This window comes from Balearica regulorum, chromosome 3 (assembly GCF_011004875.1).
Source record: "Balearica regulorum gibbericeps isolate bBalReg1 chromosome 3, bBalReg1.pri, whole genome shotgun sequence".
NCBI classification, from domain to species: domain Eukaryota; kingdom Metazoa; phylum Chordata; class Aves; order Gruiformes; family Gruidae; genus Balearica; species Balearica regulorum.
The window spans coordinates 121,109,964-121,131,887 of record NC_046186.1 but is presented as its reverse complement, the minus strand read 5'-3'; the positions used below and the strand labels follow the sequence as shown (position 1 = coordinate 121,131,887).

Sequence of the window (21,924 nt, the reverse complement as noted above, 5' to 3'; positions counted from 1 at the left end):
TGGGAAAGTTTGTGAGCAGGAAATATTACCAGCTTCAGTGTATTTAAATCCCGTAAATTGGAGGGCGTAAGCATCTTTAGGATTAAAGTGCTAGCTCTAACTAGACATGAATTTTAAAGCCATTCTAAAATAGAAATCGTTCTAACTTCATTTGCTGTGACCGTTTCTTTTAGGAAGAAATTTTTAAAGGCACGCATGGCTGTTTCCTAGGGAGTGTAGACTGTTTAAATGTCCTTTTGTGCCTTTGAAATCTCTGCTAAAGTTTTTATGAAACATAGAACAGAGGGAATGCAAATAATTAATGCAGTCTCTTATTCAGTAGCAAAGAGAAACTGTTAAATGCTTTTAGAGCAGTATGTTAAAATAGAAAATTATTGTTATTCTTTAATATCAAGCTGACAAATCAGGGAATACAAGGACTAATTATGAAGGATTGAAAACAATCACATTTTACAAAGGCTTTGTTTATGGCACAAGTTTGCCTGTCAAAGCAGACAGGGTAAAGCAACTAAATGATGTAACATCTCACGTACCCTTAAAACCACTTTTTTTTTTTTTTTCCTGGTTGGGAATTCATGCTTCTTTTGACTCAGATAAATCCTTTAAATCTCAGGTGCTTTAAAAAATTGTCTTCCTTTTTAAGCAGTGCTCTCTGCTTTGCAAATTAAAGTCTACCCCGTGGTATAGAGCAGCTAAAGGTTTTGCTGCTTTTAATGAAAATAAACAGAAATTTTAATCAGGGCAGGATCTTTGAATAAGGGTTGATGGTTTGGTTTGATTTGACTCTTATGGTTTTAGTGACTGTAATGTCCTGATTCAGAAACACTTTCCAATGTCAGGGTATAGCATTACAATAGAAGTTATACTACGTACTTAACCTGTTCCTGGGTAGGGATGGGCGTTGTTGTGTTCCTATATGTTTCCCTGGGTATAGCTGAGAATGAGTGAAAGCCAGTTTGATTAAACAGGTCTGGATAGTCAGACGACTGCGCATCGTACCTAAAAACTCAAATGCATCTAACAGTTTTCGCTCATGGCTAAATTACAATTTAAAAAGAACAAGCTAATTTCACATGGCGTTCTTTAGCGGGAACAGTCGCGTGACAGTTGCTTTGTAAACCATTTCAATCTGTTTATTTTAAAGGCACTTTCAATGTGATAAGACGTGATCAAATAATTGCTTTGTAGCTCCTAAGTCTGATGCAGCCTGAGTCTCTGTCAGTGCTGAGAAGTGCCTGAACGTGCAATAAGTGTGCTCTTCTTCCATGAATACTTCTAGTGTACCGTGACTGCAAGGTTAACACTTGAGGTTGGAGGGGAACTTGAATGATAATAAAAGAAAACTGGATAATGTGGGTGTAATAGGGAAAAACTCAGGTTTTATTAAAGTCAGTAGCAAAATTCCCACGAGCTTTGACAGGGTGGGCTTTTTGTTCGGTACTTCATGTGTACATATAACAAAACTTTGGGCTGGGACTGAAGTGTTTGTATCTTAAATAATTTGTGACCAAGTGGGGCTTTTCAGTTTAAAAATGCAGTGGAAATATACCATCAATGTCAATATTACATCTGAAGGGCATTATTTTTTATTCGTGAAAGGAAGTCTTGCACAGCTGTTCCTAATGTGGGTCCCATTTTATCCTCCCACGTTGCTCTAGAACGTACGTACACCCTCCCTAACACACACAGCCTCCTGTCTTAGCTGATGAGATGAAAGCAGTGCTGTAGATGAGCTAAGGAATATTGTTGTTTACGTGTATTTTAGAAACTTTCCAATTTAGCTTTACATTGTCATAGTAATAGACACTGCAGAAAATACTTTTCCTCTCAGGATCTTAAAATGCTTCAAAATAACCTTATGCTACACTAATGTGTTATGTTATGCTGGCACATGGCGACTTTCATAAGAAAAAACTCCTGCTATGAAAGATCAATTTGCTATATGCTTCGTTTATTTGCATGTTTATTCATATGGTACATTACAGACCTCATTGCCTGCGTTACTGTGCTGAGGGCTGGCGGCTCTCATTGTCAAGTCTTTTGTAATTTCTGCTATGCCTTTTTAAAAAGGTAAGGTAATAAAAAATAAGAGAGGGAGAGAGAAACAGTCTGCGTCTAGCTTAGGTGAATACAGCCTTGCTAGTCAGTGCAGCTCCTTGGAGTCACTGAGGCTGTAGTTCAGATCTAGCCCAGCTAAGCTCTGTGTCACAGCGGCTGGAAAAGAAATAAGGTTTTAAATGTTTTGCTCCAGATCGTTTGCGTAAAACAATTTTGCCTCTTGAACCAGCTCTAATCCTAGCCTGGACATACCATGAATTATACAGACATACATGTGTGTATATATGCACATATCCACGTGTGTGTGTGTATACTTGTGTACACAGGCACACAAATACACACACACGCGCACACACAGAGAGCTATGGAATTAATACTGCTATGTTAGCATGCACCATATCCCATGACTCCAGCAGTAACTGCATATTTTAGTTGCAATCTCTCCTGACTAATTCTTGTGAAATACAGTGTTTCTGAATGTAATCATCTGTGCATTTTAAGAGCTTTACTGTCAGGTTACTCCTCTCTTTCTTAAGTATAGAGTGTGTTCTCTCCAAATGTTTGAGATGGTAAATTTTTTTAACAGAAATTGCTTAATTCATCAGATAGACAGCTTTTGTAAAACACTTCTGTTTTCATAAGAAATATGTATGGTTACACTGGGAAATACGGAACTGTTCCTTTTTTTGGGCCATCAAAGTGAAAATGTTTCCTTTTTCAGGAAGAAAATATTTTTTTTATAAAAGTCTGACAATGTGTTGTTTTTCATCTAAATTTCTTGTGGAAAAAATTTTCGCTTGCTTATCAACTCTTCCCCTAACCCAGGGAAAGGGCTTCTTGTGTTGCAGTTTCTCCTCTGTTATGCACAGCCTGATCAGAAACGTAAGCACTTTGTGGCCTGCTGAACAGATGGCGATGTCCTCCTTTGGCAAACAGGTGTGTGCTTTGGCAGTGCAGTAGTTGGAAAAGGACAGACTTTTGGGTATGCAGTCCCTTCCTCAGGCCCATCCTGTCTGAACCCACTGCCTCGGTTAACTTACTAAAAGCCATTTCCTCTCCTGCATCCTTAAATCATCACTGGTGGAATATCACTACTCCTACAGCAGTGAGGATGTGCGTAATTTTTACTGTAAGATAAGTGGGCAAGAGCAGTGCTTTATTACTTGCCTTCGGTTGACCTTGGCTATTTTAACTTAACATGTCTTTGCTCGGTTTTTACAAGGAGGTGACTGTACGCTGCGTACCTGTGGCAGAAAGGTACCTTCCATGGCAGAGAAGACAACCCGTGTAGGTGTAAAGCTGCCAGCACTGCAGGCAGTAAAGACTTGGGAAGTGACATGCTGATTGTGTGGGTGGTGGAGATACGTCTGCAGCACCATTTAGCTCTGTAAGGAATGGGTACGGCTAAAAGTTGTGGGTTGGTTTAGGATGTGTTTGAGTTTTTTTTAATTCTTGTTTTAATCTTTAGCACTTTCTGATCTGAAATGTTTTTTCCTTTCTCTCTCTCTGAAAACAACAAGGGGGAGAGAAAGTAATTTACCACCAAATAACATTATTCCATCCAGAAAAATCTGGTTTGCTCTTGCTCTGACTTCCCATTTACTTATTTAAGAAAATAAATCTGGAAAATCACTATGGCAAGTGCAAAACATATATTATGCTTTTCAGATGGGTACTGGCAGGTTATTGTTGGGTAGTGGTGTTGACAGTAAATATTTAAAATGTAGAAATAATCCATTTAAAAATGCACTAAAAGTTTTATGCTCTAGTTTTATTTGATTCTTTTAAAAGGTCTTTTGTAGAGAAGGCATCTTACCCAGGGAATGCTGGTTTGGACTGCTGAGAGGTGGGGAGAGTTGTGAGGGCAAGGCTGATTTTCCTGAAGAAGTTTATTTGGGTCTTGTGAGTTGGTGTTGCTGACAAGATAGTGACTTGCTCTTGGTATTAGACTTGCATTTCACATTGATGTGTTCTGAGTATAAGTCAAGTATGTGGTTACTTTCTTGTGTTCTCCATTCCTCCGTACATTTTACACTAATCCTTCTATTCAAAGGTAGACACTGGGACTGAGATCATTGTTAAACAAGCAGCAGTCATGAACTTCCTTTTAGCTGGTGCCTGTCAATAAGTCCTTTTATTAGTTGACTGTTTGAAACTGCAGAATTTCAGGGATTGCAGTACTTCTGTCTATTCCTTTTTTTTTTTCTTTCTTCAGTGTACAGTAGAGCTTGTAGGTATTTATTGGCTTTTTACAGTTTTATTTCTTTTAATGCATTTAACATTTTTTAGAGAAGTGCAAGGGAGTTTATGCAGTGAAATTGCCTGAGTGTTTGAAATTTTATTAACATGCTCCATCCCACAGACAAGAACATGTCTTCAAGTTCTTCAGTTCAAGTTGTGTCTGGGCATGAGACCAAGGACTGCAAATTTATGTCCAAATCTTATATCTGATCCTATGTTAAACACATCCAGATGGTAGGTGATATTCTAATGTTAACAGTCTGCTTCCCCTCCCTCTGCTGCCTCTCCAAGAAGTTGCTGACAAGTCTTTCTGACAGTCTTTTTTAAGTAAATGAGATCAAGTATATCGAAGGTCCTTTATAGCAACAGCCCCCAAGAAAGGTTAGACTTTGTGGTAGTGGTGCAGAACGTACATTTGCTTGTACTGTCTCCCTGCGTGAAGCTTGCAGCTTGTGCAGCTCTGTGCCCTAAACTCTGGGCGCCCGGACTGAATGAGCATGGATTTGCAAGCCCTATAAATTGCTACCTGCTGCGAGCATTTGCTTTTTCCTGGTTGCGATGTGAACACAGAAGTAGACGCTCTTGCTCATGCACTGTGCCTGCTTACTGCGCCTGTGGCCCCGCTGTGTGTCCCAGTGCTCTCGGGTCTTGACCTTGGCGTTGCACACTCGGCAGTGGTGTGGGTTGGACACCGTTGTGTAGGTGTTTCAAGGCACTTCTGGCATCTCAGAGCGAGTCTGGCAGTGTGCATGGGCACGGCCGTGAGGCATACCACGGTAGAGAAGGCCAAATGTCATAACGTCAAGATCTTAGGTGGCACTGCCATCCCTGCGTTGCAGATCATAGACCAGCAGGAACCACTGTGTGTGTTTTGGGAGGCTGTGGCAGAGCTGGCTGTCAAGGGAGTCATGGATAGCGCAGCTCAACCCAGGGCTCATTAGCTTTATTGCTAATAAGTTGTAAGGTTTTTAATAAATAAATAGATTTCTACATAAAACTGTACAGATTTGCATCCACTCTGTTGAAGAATACTTTTTTCCTACTTTGTTGTGATTTTGGTTTATCCTGAATATAAACTCTTGTGTCTAAATTATGCAGATTAGGTGATGTTTTTCTAGTTCATTTGAAGGATGTGGAAAGTAAACATTTTTCCTTTATCACCAGAATAGAGAAGAGACAGTCTCTCTTTGACTGAGATAATTTCATTTGTTTTCATCTAATGGTTGTCCTGATCTTGCTGCATTTCAGCTCTTTAAGTCCTTATGTCTCCGAAGTTAATATGACAGAATGTTAGCCTTTGTGCTTACGGTAGTCTGATAGGTGTATGTTGGAAGAGCTGCATTTAAATTACTTTGTATCTGATACCTAGCAATTCACAACGGGATGCTGTCCTGGGTAGCAGAGGTTTCTTCATTCGACTTAGGTTATTCTGTGTGTGGGGTAGGTCTGCCTCCGATCCCAGTTCTATCCTGCTATGCAATTACAAAGCCTCACTTATTCTGAACCTCCATTTCAGTCTTCCGTGTCAAGTCTAGGCTCCTGCTGTGCAAGTCTTCGGGAATACTTGGCCAAGAGGAAAATGGTGCTTGGGTGGAAGTTAGGCTAGATGAGCCTTTGCTTGCTCTTTGACCGACCTGATGCTAAAATGCATCAAACCCCATTATGATTCCATGTCAAATTTTTAACAGAGCTGATATCCTCTGCCTTCATTGAAACCACCTGTAATTCTGAATGCGGCATATTTTAAAATTGGCCGGTTTCTGTATGTATACTCTGAGGTAGCATGAAAGCCGTTATTTATCCCCTATGATCCCAGCGTGCGGTGATGCGAAAGCAGTCCCTTCCTGAACTGACTGGCTGGGTAGCCCTTATATGTCTTCTTCTTGTCTTTCTTTTTGAAAGAAATATGTGGTAACTAATCTATAAAAGTACTGGTGAACAAACCCTCCAAAGGAACATTTAAGGTATGTTTCTTGACGTGTAAAATTTGTTTTGTTTTGTAGGTTTAGAATTCTCAAGGAGTTTTATAGAAATGTTTAGATGTGTTTAAAATTATTTATTTGAAAATGGCGCTTGCATACCATGGGCTCTGACTTGAACTTTACAAGTGGTGATGCCTGAAAGTCTGCAAATGCTGTTCGCTGCTGTTGGGCTACATCCAGAAACAACTCTGACTATAGGTCAAGGGTTTCCATCCAACCAGAGAAATAAACGTTGCTGATAGGACAGGAGCAAAGCACAGACACTCCTTTGGATGCACGCTGACTTGGCAGGACTCACTGACCGTTTTCAGGTATGCAGCAGCTCCTGAGCAGTTGCCGTAACAGATGCATTCCCCAGTCAGAGCGTAGAATGTGCTTTTACAATCCAAGTGCAGGTATTTTCACGTGCAAAAAAAAGTGTTTTTAACTCGACAGTGTGTTCTGCATATATAAATAAACATCACCTTGTAGGGTAATACTCCCAGTATGCGTCACAGGACCGTAAAGGTATCGTGTCAGCAGTAATTAGTCATGCATCAGGCGAGTTGTAGGTTTCAGCATTGCCAGCTGTCACCTTCGCAGCCCGAGCACCCTCTGTACCCAGACTGACTCCTGGTGGACTGTGAAAGGCTTGCTGCAAACCATGATGTCAGGTCAACAAAGAGTTAAAATTCTATATGTTTTCTTGGAATATGCTACGTGCAACTCTTTCTGTCAAACTTGAGGTATAATGCGTTGACACCAGTGAGTCATCTCTCTGACAGGGGGACTCAAACCAAAGGAGTACGGGTTTATTCATTTCTGTCCTTTCGGGTTGGAATAGCTTCTTTGCCTGTCAACTAATAGCAGTTTCTCAGTTTAGAACTAATTCATATTGATTTAATTCCAACCTGGTCCTGCAGTTTCCTCGTGAAGCTCAGACCTCTGCTAGAACTCTAGGAGGTTATGCTTTCATGATGGGGATTACAGACAATATATAATGCACGGTAACTTTTGTAATCATTAAGGAGACACTTGCAGCTTCCAGTCTGCAGAGCTGTCTGCGATGGCTGTTCAGCTCCTGAGAAGGTAGCCGTATTTCAGCAGCTCCCTGTAAGCTCTTCAAACTAATTCACGTTACTTCAATCATCTGTTTAACTGTCTTTCCTTTAACTTTAAGCTATTCATTTAGCAAGTTTTGCATCAGTCCGTTTGTCTCCCTGAACAAAGATAAGGTCAATGGATTTATAATGGTGCAGCAAGTGAAACAAGCTGCATGTACATTATGTGGATAGATGATAATTTATTTGCCTGTGTGGTGGCAGGAGAGAGTAGCTTGGGGAAGGGCCAGAAAAAACACTCAAAAAGAAGATCCAAAATAGCATTTTTTTTTATACTCCCTTTTTTCTGTGTACATCTGCGCTCTGTCTCCTGCTATGAAAGAATTACTGATTTGCCTGTATGCAAACGTTGAACTAAAATTCCTGGAAGCCTTTATTAGTTGGAAGGAAGTCTGTTTTGTGGCTAAAAGGCTGGACTGGAAATTAGGAGTCTTGGACTTGTTTTCCAGGCTAGATACAGACTTCCTGGGTAAACAAGAAAGGTTCACTTAACCTTGCTTTGCTTCAGGTCTTGGTCTGTAACATGGGGATTAATAGTACTTCCTTTCTCTCTTCCTTAATGTCTTGTCTCCATTGATACCTCTTTGAGACAGCACTTAAATTGATGTAATCTGGGTCACATGGAGACTCTGTAATCATAACTTTTAACAAAAATAAGTTATGTCCAAAAGGCAGAGAAGCCACTGTCTTTCTTGGAGAAAAGACTGTTAAAAAGTTTATACTTTTTTGACTGCCAGTAAAAAAACAACTTTTCAGCTTTTCATAAGATGTGGGAGTACCATATGCCAAACTAAATTTCATCATTTGAATATGCCAGAAAGTATCTTCTAGGTTGTTTCTATTTTGTGGCTTTTTATTTGTGTTTCTGTGTTTTCCACTTAATCAGCTGGTGGCCAGTTGGCACGAATGCTGGTCTGGGCTGCTGATAAATTTCTCCATGTCTTTGGTTTGTTTGCTTAACACTAGTTGTACAGTTGAGTATGTCTTTTAGAAATGGTGGCCATTTGAATTTAGCAACTTGAGTTTTCCAATAGGTTCTTCATTAGTTTTGCTACTTTTAATGATATAGTTGAGAATATGCTTTGTTTTTTTATTTATTCTGTAGTCATAATTGTTCTTCAGTTGTTGCTGAGAGGTGGAAAATTAAAGCAGCAGCAGCAAAACAATCTGCAAATGCTGCCTTGCTCTAAGCGGTGCCGTGCAGAGCTGTGGATTGTAGGGCCCTGTGACAGGCACGTACTTTGTTGTTTAAAGTTTTGTTAAACACTGGTCCTTCTTCATTTCAATGCAAGAGCAACGTTACATTTAGTCTAACACTCAGAGCAACCAGGGAACCATGTGATTGAAATATGATGTGGTTAATTGTAAAACCTCCAAGTAATATGACCTTAATTGCTGGTTTACTGATAAAACATAGAAAATGATTCTTTAAAATTGGATAAATAAAGACAAGTGAATTTCAGGTACGATACCATGACCAGCTAAAAAGGGATTTGGAGCAGATGCTTTTCATCTGCAAAACGTTTGAAAAAGCTTTCAGAAAGCTTTGAGGATGTAACATGACTAATGCAAGGCTGATGTTGGGCTTTAATGGGTCGTTGACAGCTATGATAGGAAGAGACTGAAAGGCTTCAGTTGCTACCAGTGAAAGTTCCTTGGCAAATACTAGCAGCTCACAAAGCAACATACCTGGGAATATGCAGAGCAGACAAATTAGGTATTTTGGCATCCTGTATGGAGAGCAGCGGGGTACCAAGCCTGCGCTTGTGGCCTCTGCAGCATGCAAAATTCCCATTAGTGTTAAACATTCTCAGCAAGGTGTGAGCATGGCTCTAGTCTGCAATGGTGGTGCAAATGGCCAAAACAGCTTTTACTGTGGTAAACTAACTCATTGCTGGTTAACAGCGATGTTTTAGCCTGCTCTGTGTGTTGATGCTGCTGTTTCAAAGCTTCATCGCATTGCACTTACATCCATGTGAAGCTTTCCTGCTTTCAGACTAAGGTGCCTGATGTTAGACAAGCTTTGCCAGAGAGTATTGTCCCGCCGTCAAAAATCACAATGCGTAAATGAGCAGTCCTGCCTGGTTTAAATCAATGCATTTGGAGAGGAAAGTATTTTTCCCTGTGATAGTCCTGCCCACAGCTGTTCTAACAAGAATGTGGAGGCTCCAGAGGAGGCTGGTGAGTAACCATTGCATACAAACCGCTGCAGGTGACAACAGGGTTTGCTGTCAACTACCCAGGCTGGCCTAGCAGTGACTGCCTGCAAGCGAAAAGCTCAATGACTCACTGTTCATCTCCTGAGCCCTCGGATTTCCTCAAAATGTTCCTTGAAGTTGAGCTTAAATTACCTATTCGTAATTATACCAGGATCTTTCCTTCCTCTTGAAGCTTTCCTCACTCTGCAAACACACCAAACAGCCCTGACTCTCCAGAATATTATCTAGTTTACAGGAGAGAAAAAAATATGAATTAAAAGGTTTTTCTTTAGTTAAATTCTTTCATTGATGCCACTCAAAGAGTTATCTTTGTCTTTACAGTGTGTGTTTTCTGAAATCTTGCTGAAACTTAGAGCATTCTCCCCTTCCAGTTCTGAGTTTGAGGTGACATAAAACTCATTTAAACTCAAACTAGTGATAAAGGTGGAAAAAAGAAGTATTAACTAGAATCAACCTGTTTTCTGTCTGACTTACAAACTTAGTCCATCCTGAATTCACCAGGAAATATTCCTGCTTCCTTTTCATCTGGGATAGTACTTCATGGTCACTGTTACCAGGTGCATTAAATAGAGTGCTGTTGTAAGTGAGCCCACCTCAGGAGAGGGGTTGCGTGACTGGTAAACACCATATCCCTACTGGAAGCCAAAGACTGAGTTGGTTGATTCAAGGACAAAGAGTTACTAGCGGAAATACGTGAGTTTCTCACAGTACGCAAAAGAACTCTGATTAACCGGGACATTTGTCAGCCAAGGTAATCCATTTGACCTTGACTTTGAACACTTATCCCCTTCTTTGGACTCTGACAAAGTGCTGGCATAATACTTCAAAAATACTTTACACTGTGATCAGCAAGATTGAGGAAAAGCTGTCTGCCCCTAGCATTTCTTGTCCTCTCGTGTCCTTTTTCACCTGTCACAAGCAATCAGTATGCTACAGTGATGAAGTCGGGACCGAAGATGCTTAAAGGCCCACTGTACTGATTGTCAAGGAATAGAGACTAGAGAATGCGTGTCCTGCCAGGTCGCTTTTACTGTCATCTACTGGCTAAACTAAAGTCTTTCTCCATGTCTCTTGCACCATGAAAGATGTATCTTAATGGTGTAGGAACTGTAATGTAACATCTTTTTTTGTCCCCTTCTTTTTTCTTTAAATATCTCCTTTTAATTCTACCTTTGTGTGCTACCTGAATTTCTGCCAAAGCATTTCTTATTAATTTTGTAGAGTGCACGCAACCTTGAGAGATGGTACTTCATTCCGTATTTGCAAAATGAGATTCTTTTCATGGACTAACAAATCTTGAGGTTTATTTCAGGCCAGGGCAGTCACTGGATTTGCTGATTTTTTTTTTTTTTTCCTTCTCTATTCGATTTTTCTTGTCAAGATGGCTAGGTTCCTTCTATTCATATAAGCAGCGTGTTGCTCTTCAGTTTGCAAAAAATTGCATAACATATGTATTGGTGATTAAACAGGAAATAGCTGAGAGGCAAAGAGGCTTGGAGAAAGCTTGTGACGCCAAATGAACATTTTACATTTCCAGAGTTTTGCTTTCTAAAATATCTAGGTTTTGCATCTGTTTAAGTGATGCATCAGTCTGATAATGTGTAGAGGAGTTTGGTTGATGTATAGTCGTACTGAGTCAATGCAAGAGTTTATCCACTGCCCAGCAATTTGTGTTTAAAAAAAAAAAAAAAGGGAAGACTGTGAATCTGTCTCTGAGAGTGTCCTCTCATGCTCCAAATTATTTAAGTGCTTTGGAGAAAAAACGTATGAATCTACAGTCTTGAAGGTTGTGCAGATCTGGGTCTCCTTGTTGGGGTAGCAGTTTCTCATTCATCATCATGGAGTTCAACTTGCAGGGTGCTTGTGACCACAAGTTTCACAGATATGCAGCAGGACGCGATTAGATTTGGAGCAGATGGTGATGGAAACCGGCTGGTAAAGTTGAGAATTGTTCAACGTGGGCAGACCACCTTTGACACTGGTGGCAGAAGCATTGAGTTCCAGGTCATAACTGAATAGGCTTGGGCAGACTGGTCATCTCTAATTGTGGAGGAACGCCAAGACGGAGAGTGGAGAAGGCACTACCAGCCAACATCTTGTGCTTGGCTCCCTTGTACAGTCATCTTATTCCTGAAAGTCTGGGAAAAGCAAATGTGGTAGTAACACAGGGGCCCCCGGGCTTGCTTTGTTTGGTATTCATTAAACATCACACTTTAGTTTATGTACTCCGTGTGGTTTTCCCAGAGAGGAGGTTTGTGCTGGTTTTTCTGAGAAGCTGGAGGGACCCAAGGGTCTTTGCTTGCTCCTCCTGCATTTCCCCAGCTTGCAGATGCCTGTAGTCGCCTTCCTTTGGGGTGAAAAGTGCTAGAAGGGCTGCTCATTCAAAACTGGTTTTGGGGGTTTTTTTTTGTGGGGGTTTTTTGTTTTGTTTTGTGGTTTTGTTTTTGGTGGGGTTTTTTTCCAGTTGTATGGGACATTGCAGTTTGCTTGGTCCCCAGACCTCAAATGCCCCATTTCTACAGTGCAACTTGCAGTTTTTGAAGGGAAGGAAGGCTGGGAGGCTGGATATCCACCTCTGCTTTCCCAGGCAGCTTTTCACTATTGTTCTGCAGCCCTGTTACAACCTCCTGACAACTTTAAAAATGAGTCAGATAGCACCACAATCTAGTGATTTATGGGTAAACCCATCCTATAACCATAATTGGCTGGCCGTCAGTGTAGTCACATCTGGTTTCAACTCATGTTCTTCTGTCAATAGCCATAACGCAGACAAGTAGCTCCTCCACCAGTTGCGCAGGGAGGAGAGATGAAAGGCTCTGGCTTGGCTGTGGCATGCAGCGATCCCCCGGTGTTGTTAATGGAAGCTGACAGTCTAACATCCTGCTCCATCTGCTCCCAATTTATACCTTGAGATTTATTGTCTCTTGAAAAGATAAAATAAAGACTTGTGAAATAGAATTACTGGTTCTGAAAGCTGTAGGGGAAGTGTAGCGTATCTCCCCTTCTGTACTTTGAAAGCTAGAAGGCAGAAGAAAGGCATTTTTACATGAAAGCAAAGCCCTTTCACAAATTCTGCTAGGGATGGACAGTAACCTGTCCCTCAGGGTTTTTGATTGCCATTTGGCCAATGCCCGGCTTCAGGAACAGGGACTTTCAGGTCTCGTGTGTTTTCTACAGCCATAAGAGATGCACAAATTATCCTGGCTGGACTCAGAAGCCCAGATATTCCGGGGAAGACACCAAAACTCTTGTTTCTTTGGCATTTCTTTCCCTAGAAAGTCTTGAGCCCTGCAGGTACAGTGCAACATAACATCGTTGTGGTCCTTTATAGCGGTGAGTCAGTGCCTATGTTTTTGAGGTGGAGGGGAAACCCTGCTAAGGTTTCAGTCGGGAGACAGCACCTAGCTCTTCTCTGGAGTCTGGCTCCTGTCACTTGGGAGCAGAGCCCAGCCCAGGCTGGGGACATCATGTCAGGAAAAAGCGGGTTCTTCGGCAAGCAAAGCAGCTGTGGCCGGGATGGGTGGAATTGGCAGAGGCTGCTTCTGGCTCTTGCTGGAGCTGTTTATGGAACTTGAGGAAAACATTCAGGGCCTGGAAGTCTGCCAGAAGGCTTATATGCTCTTGTCAACTTTATATAGCTGCAGGTTACCTAATGCTGGTTCAGCTGTGGACTGAAGTCCCCAGCTTGCAGCTGTGGCAAGTACTGGCATTCACAAAGTGGGTGAAGCTCTTGTGTGGGGGGCTTGAAGGAGTTTTGCTGAGCTGCTCCAAATTCTGCCTTTCCAGTGGTGCGGAGGGAGGGAAGGGCAACGTTAATCACTGAGGTGAGGACAAAGGACATAGTAAATGAAGCAGGAGTTGGGGTGCAAAGGGAAAAGGTGACATGAGAAAGGTAATTGCCAAAGTTCTCATAAATATCACCTCCGTTTTACCTACTTATCTGTATGGTTGTGTTTGAGAGTTTGATTTGATGTGCCTTTATAACAGAAGAAACAATCTGAAAATAAAAATCTATCAAAGCCAAAAAGAGGGGGGGAGGGAAAAAAGAATAAAATGTTGCAGTATCCACTCTGTGTTTTTCTCTAAAATCTAGAAGAAAAAAATGTGATTCAAAAAGTAGCATCTGGGTATAGATACTTCAAAGTAACATCTGCAGTTTTTGCAACGTTGTGGGAAAGTTTGTAGACCGAGAATTAAGGTTTTGGGCATGACAAACATCAGTTGTACAGAATGAAGCTCAGAAATTTCACGTTTATTGCTAATGTGCCTAGAAGTTAACCTCTTCACACCCATCTGAAACACGTAACACTATCTCCCCTCGCTGCAGGACTTAGGCATTTGAAAAAAAGCCTCAGTAAAATTGCTAATCTAGAATTACTGAATGACCGGGGAGGAAAAATATTTACAAGGGAGGACAAGTGTTTGTCAAAATTTTTGATTTGTAGAAGTGTCAGATTGTTTTAGGAGAACCTGCTGTTTCTATTAGAACAGTGTATATTCAGCTCCGTTGAGTTGCTTGTATTACGTTTAATTTGTTTGTATTACTTAATTGCCCATTATTAAGTGATACAATATAAAGTTTATCTGTTCTGCTCTAGGAAGTGAGCAAAGTTTCTCTAAATAAAATGTTAACATTTTTATTGGCAGAACAACTTTAGGGTTTTTTTCCTAGAAATATGTGCAGAACTGTTTTCAAAACCTTAGAACAAAAATCTGCATTAAAACTAGATATGGTCCTGGTCACGACTGATTGATAGCTTTTCCCAATCTCTGAGGCATTCTGGGTGAGACTGATGTGCTTAGTATGCCTCCTTGCAAAAAAAATCTGGACTTTCTGACCTTACTTATTTTGCAATTGCAAATACAGAACCTAAAGTCATAAAAAGTTTGTTATTGTTAGCCATGTGCTTTCAGTAATGGGAAAAATACCTTGAAAATTTTAGTTAAACTGGGACATTTGCTACAGAACATGCTTTCTTATCATTAAAAAGATTTTAAAGAAATGATGTTTTTGGAATATAAATAATATATTGCCAATACTTTATATGTTTTCCTATTTTTCTTGTAGGTGACCAAGATCTTCTCAATTACAACTCATGTCCACCAGTAAAATGGGAAATAAGGAGAGTGCTGGTCTTCTCCTGACCCAGCAACTAAGTTTTTTTCATGAGCCTCTCAGTTGGGCAACTCTTAGTCAAATAAGGGCTATTTCTGTCTCTCAGATATGTGAATTACAGAATATGGGAACCTTGGGCTGGTAAATGCTGAAATCACTTTCTGTTGGCTTCAGGGATATCTGAATCAACCCTCCAGTGAGAGCAAAACAGGAAATCACTGATTCAAAAAGGCAGATTTGTTGAGTAATTATTGAAATTTTGCCATTGGTCATGTCACTGGAATTGTGTATACTGTATAAATAGAAATGGTTAAAAATCTCCTGTTGCAGTGGTTAAATAAACATGTTGTTAAATAACTCTAGGAGAAGGCATGAGGAATGTAGCTGAAGTGGCAGCATAACCCTTTTCTTTGGGTTTTTGGTGAAAGGCTCCTTGTCTTTTTTTTTTTTTCTTATCGTGCTGCTTGAAGGGTTGTGATTTAAAAAGAAAGAAAAAAGGGACACCTCATTCACAGAAAGGGAGGCTTTCAAATGAACAAATACTCGTTAGTGACCAGATGATGACAACGCCTGAATTTTCTGGATTTCAAATCTTGGGTCTTCTAACCCATATGTGTGTGTTTTGGGGTTTCCCCCTCACGTCCTCTCTTATTTGGATCACGCTCAACTCTTGTGCTGGGTGAACTCTGCAACAGGTACCATAGCTGCAGGGTTTCTGGGTCTTTGCCGCACAGAAGAGTGTGGCGAGCGTGCTGGAGCGCAGCGTTTACTTTCTTCTGTACAGCCCAATAGTGGTACAGAGCTGGTGTCCGGCGTTGCTGCAGGTTGCATAAGGTTCATGTTTTCTTTTGAAAAATGCAGCCTCATAAGCTCGGGCAATTTTGCCTTATTAATAGTGAGCTTGTGTGTCTTGGTTCCCGGGGATTCAAGATTAAACGCCATGGGAAGACCTTTTTGAGGGTTTTTCCATTTTGTTTTGGTTTTAAGGAGAAAAAAAATTTCCTATGTTTTCTTTGGCTCTTGTTTTGGTGATCTGAAATGTTATAAATGCCCTTTGGAACTTGGAGACAATAAATGTCTGCAATGGGACTTCAAATATATATTCAACATCTAATTTGAAAACAGCGTTTTCAAAACCAGAAAAAGCTAAATCCTTTAGAAATTTCTCAACACCTTGCAATAACACTGGTAAAACTGTAGCAAAATAATTGAGAGGTGTTACATGGCTACCTTCTCTGATATTTTTGGCGTGTGTGTTCATTAGCAGTTAACTAGTTACAAGACTATCAAACATTACCAAGGAAATAGATAAGACTAGACAAGCTTGATGGATGCAGCAGCTGTCAATGCCCTTTGAACTCAGAGAAAATTTGTAGTATTTTTCTATAATGCAAGTGGCACTGTGCAGTTGGGCTCTGACAGATGTCCTGCAGTAAACTTCGGTGGTTTAAGACCACACAGACGGCAGAATAGGCAGAAGGGCCGCTGCAGGTTAGGCTGGCGTAATAGCTAAAATTTATCTTCACCTCTGGTTTAAAGCCCTGGCTTGTGCTTCGAGTGCAGCACTCTGCTCCTCCAACTCAGCGCCCTGTTATCTTCCAGCAGGGCAGACGTCCGTGGAGAGTGAGATCTGACACATCCACAGCACATTTCAAAGGAGAACATCTGTCAGAGCCTTTGCCTGCCTCTTCAGCATATGTTGCCTCTTTTTCTTCTCACTTCCTCTGTATTATATTTATATTTGCCTCTTTCCTGTTCTGTGCTGATAGTGTTCAACACTTGCTTTGCAACACCGTGAGTGATCAGCAGTGATGCCAAGCAGCAAAAGAGCAGGCTTCCCTGAAGTCTTTGGTTAGATGTCACGGGGACCTGCAGGGGACAGAAGCAGATGTTTGCATCTGCATGGAGCTAGAGAGGGAGGCTGTCCCGCTTGCTGCTCAGCTCATTGGGGGAGCAGTCATTTGCAGATTTGTTTCAGAGGATACTAAGGTTCCTACCAGCTTGTGCTTTGAAACAAGTGGTTTGTCTGTTGTTGTTAAAGTTAGAAAGTGCAGTAGGACAATGCACAGGGGCTGCTCTGGGAAACAAAATGGGAAGAAAACAATATACAGCTGTTTAAATTGTTTGCATGAGAAAGTATGAAATTATAAGCTGTAGAAAGTAAGTAGAAATGGCTATTGAAATGAAGAGAGAAAGCTGAAGCTGAATCCTTTATTTTCCCAGACTGTAGGTCACGCCACTGCCCTTTTGTAAACTGGCCAGGCAAGTGATAACATGGTAGCTCATGATGAAACAACAAATTTCTGTCCTGATTTTTAAATACCATACTTCAGTATTAATGTGAGCTGCCCTGTGAAATGCGATCTATTTAAGTAATCCTGCTGACAGCTGTTTTCCTCAGCCCTTGATTCACTGCTCATCTGGTGACTGCCAATTGCCCTTACCTCCGTGCTGGCATTTCTCTGTTTCCATGGCACTGCTTTGCATATGGAAGCAGTGCTGGAGTGTGTGCCTAGTGCGTTTTTACTGTGTTAATTGTTCTCATTTGGGAAAGAGATATCAGCTCAACTGGTTAAATGAAGTTTACCAAAAATGAGGTACGAATCAGTATCTTCAACTATCCAGAAGCCTGATGCCGGGGTCTGAAGACTTGCTGTGATATATCTAGAAAATGTAAAAGTAGTTTTGCTTACTACCGGCTTTGCCTGGCTTTTTCCTACAGTTTGGGCACTAAGCTTTAAGTTTAGGGTAATATTTTCAAGAATCTTGATGATTTAGAGGATTAAATTCCTATTTTAAAAATGGTATTCCCCCCCAGTGATTTAGAGTCCTAAGTTTGAATTTCGGCGATCCGTTTGATGGCAGAATACTGTGAGTGTCGGCTCTGGTGCTTTGATGAGAACAGCTGCTGTGCTGGTGAGCACATGCAGCAGACAGGAGGGGATTAGAACTTCTTAAGTGGAGAGAGGTATTTGCCGTGGGTCCTTTGTGGTTTGTAAGTGTACCCCAAATCTTTCCTGTAAAGAAGGGCAACTGCCTGACTACTTATGAATACACACAAGCTCCTTCACTTACATTGTCCAATTAAGAAAACCAACACAAACAAACCTCAAACATTTGAAATGACATAATAAGATTGTGCAGTCAGTAAGTTAAAAGCTTAGAACTGCCAGAACTGAAGTTACCTTGATAACCTATCTATAGGCTTCTTAGGTACATGCATTACATTACAATCTTTAATTATGTGTTTCTGCGTTAACTTTTCTGTGGGTTCTACCTTGCTCAGAGCAACAAGCAGGTGATATTCACTAAATGGACTGAGATTATCTGACATTTTGTTTTCATCTAGTTGCTCAGTGTCCAGTATCCATCTATTATACAGGTTACTGCAGTCAGGTTTTGCTCTGATGACAGCAATATTGTCTTGTGATACAGTATATGGCATACCTCACTGTGGTATCGGAGTGAACTGCCACAAAGAATTGATCTCTGTTTACTGTACCACTATCGTGCAGGAGATGTTGTCATCTCAGTTGCATATTCAGAAAGCAGGGCACTGAGTAAGGAGGTAGAATGTGTCCCTTGACTTTGAGACTTGTAGGTAGGATTATCTTACAGCCTTCTTGAAATTAGGCAGCACTTTATATGATCCAAGCACAGCTCCCATTGGTTTTGGTTGGGGCTAAAAATACTGGCCCTGCAGCAAATCAGTCTTACAGCTTCCCACTATGCATCTTCTCCCTTTCCCCTGAAATGGGGACTGCATTATCAACAGCCTTTTATGCAAGGTTAAAAGTATGCCTCACGGCAAAATTTCTGGGGTGTTTGGCATCCAATCTGCAGGGCTCAGATGTGCTGAAAACCCATGTCTTAATGACTGTGCCCCCTGAGGTTCTTCATGCAGTGGTAAGCTGTGCTGCCATATGATTCTTTCCCATGAATGATGGGATAAATGCTCGCCTTTCCTAAACACCGGGGAGAATGGGATAGCACTGGAGATCAGCGGCACTCAGGAGGGCTGATGTATGTCTCTGCTGCGGGGAGGTCTGGGTACGAGCCAAAATACAAATGGATTCTTGGCGTACGTCCATTGTGCTACCCAGCCAGCTCACCAAGGTCACGCAAGAGTTGTGTTGTGTAGATGGAAGGGGCTTGGGACCAACCTCTACGTACTGGACCAAAATAGCTTGGTTACACAGGTGTGCCCAGGGAGGTTGGCCTAGCACCTCTTCGAAACTCTAGAGAAAAGAGGGCTGTTGACAGCAAAGCTGATTTTGACCATAAGACTTTTGCTTGTCTTTCTGCATTTCCCAGCCTCATTTACCTGTTTTCTTTTAATTCCCCTAACAAATGAAGCAGAGATCAGCAGGCAGTAGCCTCTGTCACTGTGCATCCTGCAAACACTCTCCCTGTTGTTCGTCCCCTGGGCAAAGGGGGCTTTTCTTGGGACAGGTCTGGATGGCAAAGCCTCTAGTGCAACCTCTTGGGCCAGGCGAGGCAGAGACACAGATATGTGCTATCATAGGGACTGGAGAGGAAATCTTTGGCATTGAAATAAGAGTTTATGGTTGCCGAAAAAAAGGAATTATTAGAGGAACCTGTAAGTAGTATTCTCTTCTCCAATCAAAAGTACTAATTTTGCATTAAAATATATTATTTTTTATTATTATATTTTATATAATATTTTTATTATTTTTTTTTAAAAAAAAGCATTTGAAATGCCTTGTTCTCTTTGTGAGATCACCCTATAGATACAGTCCATTTAATTGCAGTGTGCTTAATTGAGACAGCCACTTTTACTGGGACATCTCCCAGGGAACCATCTTAGCCTAATGATTATCAATGCCAATGGTTGTTGCCTTATCAGGTCAGTGCCATAAATCCCGCTTAACAAGAATGCCTTCAGTGAGTATCAAGTGATTAAACAGTGTTTAAACAGGTGTTAAATGAGCGTGGGATGCCATGTTTAAACACAGGGGAAAACCAAAATAAAATGGAAAGCAATAGGTGTGAATCTCAAAAATAGTAAGTGCTATCTTTGTCCTTTCTTTTCATTTAGTATAGGGCTTTCTCTGATGAATCTCAAGTCTCATTTGGAATTTTTCATCTTTCATTGTGGGGCGAATGGCCCTGTGAATGAAAGCTGGCTGGATGCTTAGGGAATCGGCATTAGTCCTGCCACTCACATAGGATGTTCCAAAGATCCTTAAGTATTCCAGGAATTTGTATGTATTCTGGGATTTTCTTTTTGGGGGCATGGGGTGGGTGGGTGCATTGTTTAGTGATAGTTGATATAGCACAGCTGTAAAATAGAGTGATAGAGATGCTGTTGGGATAGCTGAATCCTTCTGCCGCTATTGATTTAAGAGTCTTAGGATGATGCAGAAAGCCAATAGTGTGTGTAGTGCTGGTATGGACTGCCAGAAAACTTGTGGTCCATATATTCTGCTGCTGCCTCCTTGTCCTGAATACAAACGGCAGTTGTTGTTCGCCTTTGTCCCCCTCTACATATACAGGCTGGCCATAACCGCACCTCCTTTTCCCATGGCACAATTTACCCCTTAATGGGGAGGTTTATTGTATCAGGATTCTGCTGTGCAAGTTGTGTTCTCCATTTTTGATCTGATTATGTGCCCTGTAATCCCTATTGATTTATAACAAAATACAATTGTGACATATTTTGTGAGTATGTAGTTCTAAATTAAATTTGGGAGAGAAGCTTAATCAGCTCTCTGTAAAGATTAAGAACAGGACATGCGTATTTCCTAACAGAAAACTACTATTCAATATCTGATAGAAATTGTATGGTAGCAAACTGAAATCTCTTGAAGTGTGGGGACCTTCACGGGGACAAGGAGCCTGTCCCCCAACGTCACATGAAATGCATACAAGTCTCCATGTGCGTCTGAAACAGTTACCCACAGCTGCCTTTCTTCATCTTATTCTTCTAAGAAACAGGCCTTTCTTTTCTGAGCATTTTCATGGCCCTGATTGCTCTAACATTTTGTTTGCAGACTTCTAGGTTTTTCACAGTTGTTTTCCTAGCAACCATGCCAGCTTTGAGAGCAGTTGTTCAGTTGCATTACAGAAGGAATCTGTAATTATGGGGAGGAAGTGTCACCATTGCTTCAGAAAGGCAAATATTTTATTTTGATTTTGATATGAGGTTAGGTCAGGTGCAAAACAACTGCAGTGCAAGGAATCAGGAATCCTGTCTTGATGCAGTTCCTACCATTTATTAGTCAGTGGCTGTAGTTCTGTCCAGCCTTTTTGTGTAGGTTAACTTTATTTTACCTCTGAATCTAGTTTTATTTTCTCTTTGGTCTTCAGTAATGTATTGACTAAAAAAGATAGAGAAAATTTTCACCTTTTCCTCCAGAATGATTTTTATGTATCAAATCCCTCCACTGTGGTAGAATAACTTTTTTTTTAAAATTCACAAACATGTCACTTGAAATTTGACGTAAGGTTTATCAAACTTTTTTTAATTACAATGTATTTCATATTGATGTTTATGAAAGAAAAACAAACGAAACCCCTAGTGCTTTCCCACCCCTTTCCCTCCTCATTCCACACACTAATTTAATGGATCATTAGGAGTTTTAAATAGAAATAGCTCTGTGTTTTGTTACACGGCAAGCTTGGTGTCAGAAGATATTTTGGAACTCACAGGTAGCACGGCTGGTATTATAGCAGCTACTTTATTTTTGCTGTGCTTCTCTAGCTTTGCGGTATACAGCCACCAGATGCAAAGGGACAGGTTGTGATAAATCTTTAATAAGAGCCTTATTTAATATTGCAGAACTAAAAACTTGCATAGGAATGGCAGAGATGTTACTGGCACATATTCACAGCATCAAGGTATGTTCCTGAATTGGGTGAATTTCCATGCTGGCACAAAAATTAAATCTCTGTCATTTAAGTGTTGTTGCAGCTTCTTTGGATACATTTTTAAAATTTTGTATTATTTTTATTTCATTTGTAGATGGAAAGTTCCAAACAAGCATAGAACTTAGTCCTTATTCTGGAATAACAAACAGGCAAACTCTTAAATGACAAAGCAAATTCTGGAACTGAAGACAATATTATTTTCATCCTGTAAAAGTGAGTCTGAAACATAGTGCAAATTAGTGGTCTGGTGGTGCTCCTACCATGGATTCAACAAAACCAGAAAATGAATGTTAATCTCCTGAATCTTAGTCTAGTGC

The 21,924-nt window shown here is 40.8% G+C and overlaps 1 protein-coding gene across 5 annotated transcripts in view; it reads left to right on the top strand.

The window, feature by feature from the left end:
• PLCB1 (phospholipase C beta 1) overlaps positions 1-21,924 on the top strand; it is a 398,789-nt gene that overhangs the window by 57,675 nt on the left and 319,190 nt on the right. The window lies entirely within an intron of this gene.